The sequence below is a fragment of the Canis aureus genome, chromosome 7, assembly GCF_053574225.1.
Source record: "Canis aureus isolate CA01 chromosome 7, VMU_Caureus_v.1.0, whole genome shotgun sequence".
Classification (NCBI taxonomy): domain Eukaryota; kingdom Metazoa; phylum Chordata; class Mammalia; order Carnivora; family Canidae; genus Canis; species Canis aureus.
Genome location: NC_135617.1, coordinates 66,576,499 through 66,589,657, shown reverse-complemented (window position 1 = coordinate 66,589,657; position 13,159 = coordinate 66,576,499).

The window sequence follows — 13,159 nt, the reverse complement described above, 5'->3', positions numbered from 1 at the left end:
ATAATGAAAAGAGAATAATACAAAATAGTAAGTACTCATTGTTGCAACTAGGTTGACATCACACTAACCAGGTTAGGAGTGGACTTGAAGTGATGGTAAGGTCAGCATGAGGGTTCAGACCTCACACGAGGCGGGGCAAGCCATACCGGGTATTGGAGAATTTACCCTGCTGTAAAGAAGATGAGCTTGTTCTGGATGTAGGCTCCCTGATTACTAGTTCTGGGTGAGAACATTCTGACTACTGTCTCTGTTCGCTCTGGGTGGGAGGTAGGGAGCATGGGCCTTCCTTCTGCCACTAAGCCCTGGGGTTCCATACCAAGACATCAACCCCACCCAGAGGCCAAGCTACAAAAGGAGCCAACTTTAAGTCCTGGCACCCCACCTCTTCCCACCCTCCCCCAAAACATGTAGGATTCTATTGAGCAGTTTCAAGAGCTAGATTCAACCAGCTGTCCTGTATTCAGGGATTCCTCTGCTAAGGGAAGTGAGGCATGCCTTCACAGGTTACCAGGTCCTGCCAGACACTTGTTACTGGCTTTACAAGTATTAATTCCATTTATTATTACAATATGAGGCCAAGGCTATGATGATTACCCTCAGGGGATTCTTTCCACAGGTGATGAAACGGAGACCCACAGAGGTTAACTTGCCCAGGCTGCACAGCTAATAAGAGGCAGAGCCAGGATTCAGATCCGGATCTGCCTAAGTCTGATACCCCATGTTCTTGAACAGAGGTCAAAAGCAGCAAATGGGCAGGTGAGGGCACTTGGGTGGCTCAGTGGTTGAGCTTCTGCCTTCGGTTCAGGTCGTGATCCCGTGGGATTGAGTCCCGCATTGGGCTCCCCCCAGGAAGCCTGGTTCTCCCTCTGCCTGCGTCTCTGCCTCTCCTTATGTGCCTCTCATCAATAAATAAATAAAATCTTAAAAAGAAGAAAGAAGAAGAAGAAGAAGAAGAAGAAGAAGAAGAAGAAGAAGAAGAAGAAGAAGAAAAAGAAAAAGAAGAAGAAGGCGGCGGAGGAGGAAATGCCCGATGTGGGACTCGATCCCCAGGACTCCAGCATCACACCCTGAGCTGGAAGGCAGACGCTTAACCGCTAAGCCACCCAGGCATCCCAACAAATAAATTCTTTTAAAAAAAAAAAAAAAGAACTGGGAATAAGAAATATGACAAAGTGGCAGGGCCACCACTCAATAAATCCTGGCTGTTATTAGTGTCAAAATTCCCGGGGGGGGGGGGGGGGGACACCTGGGTGGCTCAGTTGAGCCTCTGCCTTCAGCTCAGGTCATGATCCTGAGGTCCTGGGATCAAGTTGCCCATAGAACTCCCTGCTCAGCAGGAAGCCTGCTTCTCCCTCTCCTCTGCTGTGCCTCCTGCTTATTCTCTCTCTCTCTCTCTCTCTCTCTCTGTCCAATAAATAAATAAAATCTTAAAAAACAAAAAAATGAAAAACAACACCCAGGGTGGGGAGAGATATCTCATTTTTGGATTTGAAAATCTCCTCCATGGATTACTTTGAATATTTTCCCAGCTTCCCACCCTTCCCTTCTTTGTGAGTAGGCCTTCATTTGTACAATCCAACCCATTTCTGTGCAAAGCAGGTTGGTTACCTTGCTGGTGTAGGACTGCTTCCACCCAAGGAGGAAGAGGCTTCTCACTAGCTGGTAACAGCCAAGCAGTTGCTGTCCAAGGGGACTCTGAAAGGCAGCAGAGAACTGTGCTAAGATAGAGCCACCCATTTAGGAAGCACCTCTTGTTCTAACTATGCCAAAAGAAGGTACATTATAACTGATCATCTCAGGAATTGTGCAGGTCACCAGGAATGTATTGGCATGAGGCATCACTAGGCCTTCTGGGAGAAACATGGGAGACAGCTTTGGGACTAACAGATTCCAAGGCCTTGGGATGAAGCATGCAAGAGTGGAGAGGGGAATTAGGGCCTCTGCGCTGTGAGGACATGTGGCATCTCACTGTGCACGGCACTCGCCCTCGTGTCGGAAAGGATCAAATGCCTGTTTGCTTTGTGCTCCGCCCCACCATTCTCCTCTCCGGACAGAAAGATATGTCTATCTGAATCTCTCATGGCCTGTTTGTCCTAAAATGTGAAAGAAAGTTTCTTCTCCTGCTGCAATCCATAAATATCAAATATAGGAATGTCTGGGTGGCTCAGTCTGTTAAGTATTTGCCTTTGGCTCAGGTCATGATCTTGGGGTCCTGGGTGGAGCCTTGGAATCTGGCTCCCTGCTCAGTGGGGAGTCTGCTTCTCCCTCTACACCTCCCCCAGCTCCGTGTTCTCTCTCTCTCAAATAAATAAATAAAATCTTAAAAAAATATATATGGTATCATTCAATGGGAGACTATTCAGCCCTGCAGAGGAAAGAGCTATTGATACAGGCAAAGGCAGAGGCAGATGAGTCCCAAAAACGTAATTCTGAGTGAAAGAATCCAGACATCTGCTGTATGGTTCCATTTATATAAAGTTCTTAAACAGGCAAAATTAACCTGTGGAGATAAAAATCAGAACAGTGGTTACCTAGAGGGGAAGAATGACTGGAAAGAGGCATGAGGAACTTTCTGGGGGGGGGGGTAGGAACACATTCATCTTGGTTGGGGTAGTCGTTACACACCTGGATGCACTAGGAAAATCTCACCAAGCTGTACTCTTATGAAACCTGGGTATTTTATTGTATGACCATGATTCCTTAATTGAGGAAAGCCTATTTCAGGACTGCGATTTTTGTTTCCTCTTAGCGGGTATCCGGGGGAAGGTGCTGTCAAAATGTCAACTGCACACATTCATGTGAATTCTTATGTAACCAGAAAAACAAAGCGACTCCCTTCTCCACTGCTCCCCTACCAAGCCCTTGTTTGCAGCCGTGTGCTGGTAAGTTCGAGAACTGGTTCTCTAGTAAGAAAAAAAATCCCAATTTGGAGCACTTGCCAATTCACAAGGTGGGAATACTCTCACTGGGACTGCTTTCAGGCTGCGAATGTGACATGTCACTGGGCATGGAGTTGGGAAGAGATGGGCCCAAGTGACTTGTGCAAGCTAGTAGGAACAGACTCCAGCATACAGCGGCGACAAGCCTTTCTTGTAAAACTTCAGGAAAATCCTGACAGAGCTGAGCAAGCAGCTGTTAAGCATTGTGTGGTTCAGGAGGCAGCAATTCCCTACTATCCTGAATGTGAAGGATGGTAGACACTGCCCCAAAGTGATTGTGTGAAATCCTGACCACGTTGTGACAGGGGTCAGCCTTGCAAAATACGGCAGGTCAGCAACTTTATAACTGGGGTTGGTAACACTTTGGCAGCATCGGGATTTTTAAGTGACAATATGGATTGTTGCATTTAAAATTCCCAAATTTAAATTCTTTGGGGGAAAACGAAAAACAAAATCTGGCACCAGGAGACCTGCATTCCGTCTTGACAACAGGTCATTGCATAGGAAAAGCTGCCCTCAGGAGAAGTCAACAGCTCTCCCCATGTCAGCAACACACCTGCTGCAAAGTGGTTCTAGTTGGCATTTGAGTTTGTGAATCCTAGTTGAGATTGTGCCTCCTTTGAGAATTAGTTTGGTCTTTTGTGTGTGTGTGTGTGTGTGTGTGTGTGTATGCACGTGTGCTCATGTGTGCATGCACCCACATGAACAGTTACCTGTGAGGTGAGCTGAGGAATATCCATGCATGCTCACAACTTGCCCAGTTGGAGGAACCTAATGCCATTTGGCATCTTGGGGTACCTGTGCTCACTCTGGGTGCTTTGCAAGCCTTGGGATATCAGGGATACCAAAACCCAGCCAGGGCATTATCTGGACCCCTGATTGCCTACCCTGGTTGAACATGAGAATCACTAAAGGAATGAAAGAAAGAAGAAAGAAAGAAAGAAAGAAAGAAAGAAAAGGAAAGGAAAGGAAAGGAAAGGAAAGGAAAGGAAAGGAAAGGAAAGGAAAGGAAAGGAAAGGACCCAGTCATCATTCCAGACAATTGACTAAGAATCTCTGGGGATGGAGTCTGGAAATTAAAATGTTCTGGGGCGCCTGGGTGGCTCAGTTGGTTAAGTGTCTGGTTCTTTTTTTTTTTCCTGTTTATTTTTTTTGTATATATATATATTTTTTTTTAAATTGGAGTTCAATTTGCCAACATATAGCATAACACCCAGTGCTCATCCCGTCAAGTGCCCCCTCAGTGCCCGTCACCCAGTCACCCCATCCCCCACCCACCTCCCCTTCCACTACCCCTTGTTCATTTCCCAGAGTTGGTGTCTCTCATGTTCTGTCTCCCTCACTGATATTTCCCACTCATTTTCTCTCCTTTCCAAGTGTCTGGTTCTTGATTTTGGCTCAGATCATGATCTCAGGGTCCTGAAATTGAGCCCTGCCTCAGACTCTGGGCACTAGGTGCACAGCCTGCTTAAGATTCTCTCCTTTCCCTCTGCCCCTCCCCCTGCTCATGCAAGCACGTGCCTGCACTCTCTCTCTCTCTCTCTCTCTCTCTCTCTCAAAAACAAATTAAAACAAATAATAAAATGTTTTATAAAAACCCATACTGGTGATTCCAGTGTGCACCTATTCTTTTTATTTTTCTTTTCTTTTTTTTCAGGAAGCATTGTTTAGGAACTATTCAGGTTCCTTGAACCAAGGGAAAAGTCATGCGCAATGGCCCGCGTTGCATCCTCAGGGTGTAACTCCCATCCTTTCCTGTATAAAGGGGCGGGGCAGTGAAGGAGGTGTGGCTTACCCCCAACCCCACCCCTGCTCCTGGGAATGAAGTGGAAACTACCACTGGTCCCAGCAGGGACCAGAGGCAGAATGAGCTTGGGCTCACAGTGAGTGCAGCTGCGGTGCCCAGGAACTTCTGCCCTGTGAAAATAAATTCCCCCTTGAAGCTTTCAACCATTTATTGAGCACCTACTGTGTGCCAGGCACTGTTGTAGATGCTGGGGATATAGCAGTAAGCAAAAGAGACGAAAAAAAAAAAAAGCCTGCTTTCCAGCAATGACATTCTTTTTTTATTTTTAGGATTGTGTTTATTTATTCATGAGAGACACAGAGAGAGAGAGGGGGGCAGAGACACAGGCAGAGGGAGAAGCAGGCTCCATGCAGGGAGCCCGATGCGGGACTTGATCCCAGGACCCCGGGATCACGCCCTGAGCTGAAGGTAGAAGCTCAACTGCTGAGCCACCCACGTGTCCCCTGCACTGATATTCTAGTGAGGGAGGTGGACACTAAACATAAGCACAAAGTCAGTATATGAGAAAGTGAGAAGTGAGGAAAATAAAGCAGGGAGGGAGGCCTGGGAGTGTGTGGAGGTGTTGCAATTTGGGGAGTGTATGGGAAAGAGGAAAGGCCTTGGTGAGAAGGTGACATAAAGCAAAGATTTGAAGGAGGTGAGAAGGTTAGCCACGGAGACATCTATCTGGCAGAGGAGAGTTCTAGGAAGGAGGGATGGCAAGTGCAAAGGCCCGGAGGTGGGTGTTTGACAGGTTGGAAGGCAGAGAGGAGGCCGAGTGCTCAAGCAGAGCAAGAAAGGGAAGTGTTGGAAATGAGATCGGGCAATTGGGCTTTGTAGGCCATTGGCTGTGGACTTGGTTATGACTCCCAGTGAGATGTAAGCTGGATCTATTCCTCATGTAGACTTGGAAAATAGTGGGGAAATGAGGTTAGAGTAGTGGACATTCAGCCAGCTTTCCTTCAGATTTGCCTTGTGGGGAACTGAGGGGGAGGGTGGGGGGCTCACCACATTGGAGTGCTGGGGGGACACGAAAAGCCAAGCTCAGAGAGGGCAGAAGATTGAGGAAAGAGAACTCTGCACTGTCCCAAGATCCCTTCCTCCATGCTCAGAACATCCTGTTGCCAACTCAGGAGAGATTTGGGTGGGGGGGCCACCACATGGCAGGTGCTGTGCTTACTTCCCGGGACACAGTGGTCCTGCTTGCTCAGGGTTCCGTAAGGACTAAGGCCTCGGCCAAGTATTCAGGCTTGGCCCTTGTTCCTAGGACAGGGGCTATCTGTTGAAAGGAGGAAGGGAGAAGCCAGGTGGGAAGGAAGGAGGGAATCTTGCAGCACGTCGTGGGAGAAATGGATTTGAGTGGGTTCACACGTGGTTGGTGATAGAACAGCGCTCCTGGAAACGTGTAAGGGGGGACCTTAGTAACAGAGCAGGTGCATTTAGTTGGGGGCTCACAGGCAGAGCGTGAGTCCCGCTGTTGTGTGGGAAGATGGGGAGAGGTAGCCCAGGTTGGGAAGTGGGTTGTGGAAGAAAGGTCACCGTGGGCAGGGCAGCTGGCTGTTAAGGAGCAACATGTTCTGTTTTTATTCTCTCCAAACTGCTGTGTTTCTCCATGTGTCACTGCTGCGGAGGACCCAGTGGATCTCAAGAAAGGCCCACAGCTGTTTGGAGATAAAAGGGGTGACCTGGGGGTGAGGCCCCACGCGCTGACCATGTGCTCACATGCTGGGCGTCTTCTCAGGCGAGGCCTGGCACCATTCCTGGGCTCTGGCCTTGCCTGGCTGGCTCCCTTCTGGCGCCTCTCTGCCCGGAGCTGGGCCCTGGCTCTGCAGGGGGAGCAGGGGGCGGGGTGGGGGAGGCCTCTCCTCCCTCAGAAACACAATCCTTCCCTCTGCCCTGTCTCAGCGTCCCAGGGGCATATCTCCTGCCTCCTGCACAATCACTGCTAGCCCAGCCCCGCTGCGATTTCACACACTTGGCCCTCCCTCTTCATTCCCCGGGTTCCCAGGACGCCTCCCTCGGCCCCAACTGATGCCTGCCTCTGGTGACCTTGAGTCTTTCCTGAATAGTGGGGTGGGTGCCAGGGCCTGGCACAAACCTTGCCCAATCCCTGAGAATGCCAACTTTGAAACTTGATCGTTCACACGCTGAAGAAGAAAGAGCTGTTTATGCTCCTCGCTGACGTCCTCTTGGCCACCCACGTCAGGGCTGACACATATCTGCTGTCTTGTCCTTCAGCCACCTTCACAACCTGAGAGCAGACCCTCCACCTGGGCAGCCAGCCCTCGGCTAGCACACACTGGGAATTTGCTTTGGTCTCCCTGTGTCCCTCACGGAGCTAACTGACTCAGGATGAAAAGATGTAGGACCACCCAGACCACAGAGGGGCAGAGGTCTACAGTAGCCAAATAGGGGAGGCTTTATGAGAAGGGTGAAGGGAAGGAAGGGACGGCTGCCTGAGGCCTGGCACCCACGCCCACGAAAGGGGCACACGGCAGCACCCAGTCCTCCTAGGAAAAAGCTTTGGTGGAATTTCCAGCAGAGGGACAAGTGGAAAAAAACTCTGACTGTTTGGGGGAGGGCAGGCAAGCTGAGTCTACAAGGGACCCTAGCTCTTTCAGCGTACCCCCCTGAGTCAGGTCAGGCAACGCAGGCCCAGCTTTCCCATTGGCACTGGTGGTGTGGCCTCTGCCCCTGTATGATGAGCACCCCCCCCCGTCCCCCCCAACAGTCCCCCCACAGGGCCTCCCAAAGACCGTAGTGGGGGAGGGGAGAGGGGCTGGGAGATGCAGGCACGGGGTGGGGTGGCAAGGCTGTACCAGCCAGAGGAACCTGTTTCAGCTGGCTGCTTGCATCTTCCCTGGAGCCACATCATCCCACGGGCTTGCCAGCCTGTCCGTCACAGGCCATTAAGCTCTCAGCAGGTGATGTGCTTGACTGAGGCTGAGGGCGGGACTGGGGGCAAGGGGGGACCTTGGGAACACACCAGTCTATCCTCTCCTGGGCCTTGGCTTGCTAGAGATAAATGTTCCCATTGGGAGGCTTCATTCCCCCTTGAAGAAGCTATGCCTCATGAAGCCCTGGAAATTTCCTGTGTGTGCACACACATATGTACACACATACCACATACACATATCACACACACACCAAATACACACACGTATACAGCCCTCATACCACACAACATACACACACATATCACACACACACACACACACACACACACACACACACACAGCACCCAGGTCCTAAACTTTGACACTTCTTTTCCTGGCAGCACCCAAATGCCCCCTGCTGCTCCAGGGCTGTCAAGGAGAGGCCCTTTGGGTGTCCCTAGTCTGCACACAAAGCCCTCTTTGCATCCCAGGGCAGAGCTTTCTTATGGGTCAGCCACGTGACTGCCCAGTCCTGCAGTTCCTGCTTGGGCATCCCTCCCTGCCGCTGTCCCTCCCTCTTTCCCCCTGTCTGGGCTGCAGGGGACTGAGCTCTTCCAGCCTCCTTAGGGCTTGAAAGCAGAGGAGAGAAAGCATAAGACTTACCCATGCCAAGGACCCCAAGACCCCTGATGTTGCCTTCACTCAGAGGAGACGTGTTCATGCCCATCAGATCAGGGGCTCCTCTGCTTAAAACTGCACCCACTCTCCTTAGCTCACAAGTAGCTCAGCTCAACAGACAGAGCCTGCCAGGAGAGCCTACAAGACCCCCGGCCTCCCCTCAGCCCATGTCCCACCAGTCTGCAGCCCCTGGACACCCAGATGTGCTGGACTGTCTGTTCTTCTCCTCTGTCTAGCCTTGGTCTCTCAGGCCCACACCCCTTTGCACATGCTGTTCCTTCTGTTTTGAATGCCTTTTCCTACCTTGTCCACCCGAAGAGTTAACTCATCCTTCACTCTGCTAGCATCCACCATTCTCTGCAGACTTTGGTGCCCCTTCTCTGGATCCCTTGTTCAAAGCATCTCCACATCATATTTTACTGGTGACCAGGGGCCCATCTTCCTCATTAAACTATGAGCTAAGGGGCAAGGGACTGTCTTTCATCTATAACTTCTATCCCAAGGTCAACACATAGTAGGTGCTCAAGAAATACTTGTTAACTGTGTGCATGACTTAATAATGGGGCAGGAGAGATCAGAGCAAACAGAGAGGAATACACACACACACACACACACACACACACACACAAATAGAGAGGAACAAGGAACACCAGCTCTCTCAGGAGGGAAAGGAATTCCTGTGGTAGGTAGCAAGGAGGGCTCTTTGGAGGAAGTGAACACACTGTAGACAGAGTGGAGACATTCTAGGCAAAAGGAACTGATTGGTCAAGGCAGGGGATAACCATAGCAAAGGTCTTCGGTCAGGAGCAGGAATGGTTGCAGCCAGCACTCCCTGAGTGTCTGTCTACTCTGTACCAGGCCTCACTCTGGGCCCTTACACAGGTTACTATCCCATTTTAATCTGCACAACCACTGCAGGAGTTTGGTGCTATAATGATCCCCACATGAGGAAAAGTGATTTCACACATGAGGAAAAGTGAAGCTCAGCTACTGGCCCAAAACAAATAGGTCAGATTTGATGAAAGAAGCAGAGAAACCAGAACTGATCGAGAGTATGGGATTCGACCTTGTACAACAGGAAAGCTACTTCAGGAGAGTCTTTTATTTTTATTTATTTTTTTTCGAGAGAGAGTGCACATGAGTGGGGTGGGGGAGGGGCAGAGGGAGGAAGAGAGAGAGAAAGAGAATCCTAGGCAGGCTCCACGCCGAGCGGGAGCCTGATGTGGGACTTGATCCCATGACCCTGAGATCATTACCTGAGCCAAAATCAAGAATGGGACACTCAACCAATTGAGCCACCCAGGCGCTGCCAGGGAAGTTGCTTAAAGAATCTGTGCCTCTGAGTGTAAGCTCATTATGGCAGGCAGCGGCGAAGGGAAGATGGTTGTGAAATGGAGGGAGCAAGAATGAACTGAACCAGTGAGGAAGAACTGGGGCTCTGCAGAACAAATGGGTCACCATCTCCAAGCCACCAACCTCGATGACACAGGTGACCTGTAGAAGTGGCCGGCACCATTTATCCCGGAGCTAACCACCTAGCTGTCCCAGGAGTTGGACAAGCTGATGGAGGTGGGTGGAGAACCCACAGACCCACTTCAACAAGTGTGAGTGAGCTACTGGCATCAGGCCCACGCGTGGCTGATATGGCCCCCCCTCTATCCATGGTCAGCTTGTGGGGGATAGCATTCTGGGATTGTGGTTCCACTTTAGTGCAGTTGACGCAGCCCAGAGCCACCCCTCAAGGTCACAATCTCACCCTGGTAGAAATTGGCTGGGAAGGTTAACCAGAGCCAGTCCAGGAGGGTCTGCACGGCAATACCAAGGGATTTGGGATTTCTTCCAGTTTTAGAGACTGTGTGTTGAGCTGGAAGCAAAGGTGGATGTGTCCCTGGTGATGTCCTGAAAGTGATGGGCATACTGAGGCTGAGGTCGGAGGGCAGGAAGGGGTGCCTATGGAACCCTGGGGTAGATTCTGAATTGGCTGTGGAGGCTATGTGTAAATGAGGCCCCAAGGTCTGGACAGAGCCTCAGGGGTGCCTGCACATGAGAAGTCAGGGAGGAAGGCTGGGAGTACAGTGAGAAGCTGAGATCAGGGAAGAGGGGGACCAGGGAGGCAGAGCTCTGGAAGATTGTTTTGGGTGTGGGCACCACGTTCTCCTTCCTGGGCCAATGCAGCTCTGATGGCGGCTGTGCCACGTTCAGAGTTGGGCTCCTAGGTGGTCTCCTGCAGGTGCCCCTGTACACTCTCCTGGCCCCACATGAGGGGCTGATCATGCTGTTGGGGCCTAGACTCTGCTCTAGAAGCCCACGATACTGGGAGCTGAGGGCTAAGATAAGCCTCTGGGCTCAGGATGTAACATTTGTCCATTCCACATGCCTTCGGAGGCCCTACTACATTCTGGACACTGGGCTGGGCTGGGGATCAGGGCCTGGGGACATACCCTGCCCACAGGGAGCCAGTGTACAGTCTAGTGGGAGGCAGAGGAAGAAACTGGGCATGGCAGTTGAGGGAAGAGGAGTACCAAAGAGAGAGGCCTCCCCAGACCTGGAAGGATGGTCCAGGAAAAGTGGCATTTAAAGTTGAATTTGAGGGATCCCTGGGTGGCGCAGCGGTTTGGCGCCTGCCTTTGGCCCAGGGCGTGATCCTGGAGACCCGGGATCGAATCCCACATCGGGCTCCTGGTGCATGGAGCCTGCTTCTCCCTCTGCCTGTGTCTCTGCCTCTCTCTCTCTCTCTCTCTCTCTGTGACTATCATAAATAAATAAATTAAAAATAAAATAAAATAAAAACTTAAAAATAAAATAAAATAAAGTTGAATTTGAGCAAGCCCCTAGATCTAAGCACCAGGGACAGGAAATCCAGAGGTCAGACTTGCAACTGGCAAAGTCCTGACTGTAGGACCTGTAGGGCCAGCAACCCAGTATCCTCTTAGCTGTATTGTGTGGGAAAACAAAAAGAATGAAGTAAACCAATGAATGGAAAGAGGGTTGGTTAATAGATGGGACATCGTAGCATGTAGACCTTATTTGAATCCTGATTTTTATTTTTTTAAGTAATCTCTATCCCCCAACATGGGTCTCGAACTCACGACCCCTGAGATCAAGAATCACACACTCTACCAACTGAGTCAGCCAGGTGCCCTGGCTCCTAATTAAAAAGGAAAAAAAAAAAAAAAAAAAAAAGGGACGCTTGGATGGCTCAGTGGTTGAGCATCTGCCTTTGGCTCAGGCCATGATCCCGGGTCCTGGGATCGAGTTCACATCAGGCTCCAGGTGAGGAGCCTGCTTCTCTCTCTGCCTGTGTCTCTATCTCTCTCTCTCTCTGTTTCTCACAAATAAGTAAATAAAATCTTTTAAAAAATGATGGCTGAGTCTGCTAAGCCTGCCATAACAAAATACCACAACCTGAGAGGTTTAAGAGAACATAAATTTGTTTTTCACAATCTGGAGGCTTGAAGTTCCAGTTCAAAGCACTGGCGGGGTTCTGTTTCTGGTGAGCTCTCTCTTCCTGGCTTGCGGCTGGTCACTTAGCCTCACATGGCCTCCCCTCAGAGGGTGTGCAGGGTTGGAGGAGAGGTGGGTGTGAAAAGATTGCTCTTCTTCTAATAAGGCCACCAATCTTTAGAAGGACCTTATTCTTACGAACTCATTTAAGCTTAATTACTTCCTAAGAGCCCTATTTCCCAATATAAACACGCTGAGGGCTAGGGCTCAATAGATACATTTTAGAGAGGCAACTCAGTTTATAGCAGATGATTTTTTAAATTTTTATTTATTTATTCATGAGAGACAGAGAGAGAGAGAGAGAGAGAGAGGCAGAGACACAGGAGGAGGGAGAACCAGTCTCCATGCAGGGACCCCAACGTGGGACTCTATCCCGGGTCTCTAGGATCCATAGCCTGCACTATGGAGGGGCGTTAAACTGCTGAGCCATCTGGGCTGCCCTGCAGATGTTTATGAGAAAATTGGCACTTTGAACGCTGACTTGGTATTGATTATATTAAGGAATTATTGGTAAATATCTCTTGGGGTATGATAATGGTAATATTGTTTTTTATACATACACATGTATATAACATATATATGTATGTATGCATATGTAGAATGATACTGTGTGAGAGTATATATATATATCTCCTTATCTTTTAGATACACACCAAAGTATTTATGGGTGCAATTGTTGGACATCCAGGATTTGCTTCAAAATGGTAAAGGAGAGTGAATGTAGCTGTAGAGGAGACAAGACTGGCCATGAATTGATGGTTGTTGGGTCTGGGCTATGGGTTCATGGGAGCACATTATATTATTCAATGTGTTTTTGCATGTGTTCTAAATTCTCCATAATAAAAGGGAAAAACAAAAAGTAAAGAGGATTGGGACATCTGAGTGGCTCAGTCAGTTGAGCATCAGACTGGGTCTGATCATCAGGTCAGGGTGGTGGGATCAAGCCCCAAATCAGGCTCGGTGCTGGGTATGGACTCTGCCTAGGATTCTCTCTCCCTCTCCCTCCACCCCTCCTCCCACTGTTCTGTCTCCCCCTGCCTCCCGCCACCTAAATAAATAAATCTTTAAAAATTAAATAAATAAAATCTTTTTTTAGAAAAGTGAAGAGGATTAGTGAAGTTTAGGGTTGGGGGTAGGAGCCAGGCATCTGCTAGAAGAAACTGCTCAGGCAAAGCTCTGAGCTAGTGAGGCAGGTGGGTGTGTAAGGTCCCAGGGGGTTAAAGGTGCTGGAGTGTGAAGCTGTGCCAGGCACTTTGGGTAACAAGATGACTAAGGCTCAGTTCAGGACAAAGATGAGTCTCAATGGAGGGCCCTGGTTCCGGACCAGTGAGACCAGAACCCAGTGGGAGAGCCCTGAAGGGCTAGTAAGGCTGGAA